Below are 1899 nucleotides of genomic sequence, written 5' to 3'. Positions count from 1 at the left end.
GGAGAAACCCGCTCAGCTGCGGGTCCAAGGCGACTGGCCGCCATGGATGATGCCGGTACAGAGCAGGGGGGCTGCGGCACCACAGGAGGGTGGGGCGATGGTGGGGCTGGGCAGAGCCCCATGGGGCCAGTGGCAGCGGCATCTGTGGAGGTGCTGGGGTGGCACCATGAGACCTGGGTTCCCATCCCGGCGGGTTGTGGGGAGGAGCACGGCTGGCCTTGGGACACCTGGGCACGAGGCCGGTGCTGCGCATGGGGCAGGTGGTTGACAGCTTCTCTCCCCCCAGCATTTTGTGCAGATGCCTGGTGCAACGTACTGGATCGGAGAGAGAGATGAAAATTATCATGATAAACCTAAGAGTCTGTATAAATAGTAAGTTGTTCCGTCTTGGCTACCTGCACCTCTCCCACCTTCACCAGCCATGGGCAGAGGTGCTGGGGACTGCCTGCGCATCCGTCCTGGCCATGGTGTCCTCAGGCATGGGCAGTGCTCTGTCCTTCCTGCCCAGGCTAACGGGCCCTGGGGCTGCAGCTGTGTGGGGGGCTCCGCAGGGCTGGCCCTGGGCTGGGAGCATGGTGGTGGCACCTCTCATATGTTCCTTGCCTTCTATGAACAGTTACCACACCCACTGTGCAACAATACGTTATGGGAAGACAAGCAACATCTACTGCTTTGAAAAATTCCCATGGATCTGTGAGAAGCCCCCAGATCTGAGCCGTCCATCCGAGACCTTCTTTTCTCTCCCAGCCAAGGGGTGAACTCTGAGACTCCTTTTCCATCACAGGACTGAGAGACAGGAGCTGGGGATAGACAGCAAAGATACCCTTTCCCTCCTGCAGAACCACATCCCTGCACACCGTTGCCTCATCTGCATTGCAAAGCTCTGGGGATACAGGTTGGGAAAGAAGGTGTCTGCACTTTAAAACCAGACTTATGGAAAAGAGACTGTTTCTGTGTCCCACACTCATGCCCATGCTTACATCCCTAGCCCCTGCCCTCCAGCCCCGACTCCCATGACCCAGGGAGGGGATGCTGGTACCGAGCCCTGCTCACCTCTGCTGCCTTCCACTGAGGCTGGTTTGGGAGGTGCCTCTTGCACCTTGTGAAGCTGGGTGTGATGGTGCCATTGGTGTCCCCAGGCTGTCCCCCCTGGGGAGTCCTTCGGTTTTACTGGCTGCCCCTCTCCTCTGTCACTGGCTGTCACTGGCTGTTTTCCTGCTCTTTTTCCTCCCTCCATTACGTGCCCTCAGCCGCAGCCTGTCCCAGGGCTGAGCTTTGTTCTCCCCATCGGAGAAGAGCCTTGATCCCAGGAAGAAGATGGAGCATGTCCTCCTGGGCACGCGGTGGTCCAGACCCAGGGAGGACATGCTGGTGGATGGGGGAAGCCAGGCAGGATTTTCCACAGGCAAGTGGCACCTGCCCAACCTGCCTGCGTGCTGCTGTGGGAGCACTGGGCTGGGGACAAGGGGAGAGCAATGGGGGTCATTTATCATGATCCTTCGAGGTCTGTCCGGGACATGGTTTCCCACAGTCTCCTCACTGGCAGAGTGAGGAGACGTGGCCAGGAGAAGGGGAGAAGAAGGTGGGTGGAAACCTGGATAGCAGGAGGGCTGCAGGGGGGTGTCAGCGGTGCCTCATCCAGCTGGCGACATCCCTGTGGGGTTGATCCTGTGGCCAATGCTCCTTGAAGCCTTCACCAGTGCCCTGGACGATGGGAAACGGATGGCCTCAGCCAGCTAGGGAGCAATACCAAACTGGGCAGTAGTGGGTATACTGGAGGGCAGGACTGGTGTTCAGGGGGGCCTGGAGAAATGGGCTGATGGGAGCCTGCTGCTATTGGGTGGGGGAAAGGGTGAGTCCTGCAGCTGGGAAGGAAGGAGACACCCGACGCGCAAAGGT

The sequence above is a fragment of the Pygoscelis adeliae genome, unplaced genomic scaffold (assembly GCF_000699105.1).
Source record: "Pygoscelis adeliae isolate BGI_AS28 unplaced genomic scaffold, ASM69910v1 Scaffold628, whole genome shotgun sequence".
In the NCBI taxonomy this organism is placed as follows: Eukaryota; Metazoa; Chordata; class Aves; order Sphenisciformes; family Spheniscidae; genus Pygoscelis; species Pygoscelis adeliae.
The sequence above is the reverse complement of the archived record's forward strand: the minus strand, read 5'-3'. Positions refer to the sequence as shown.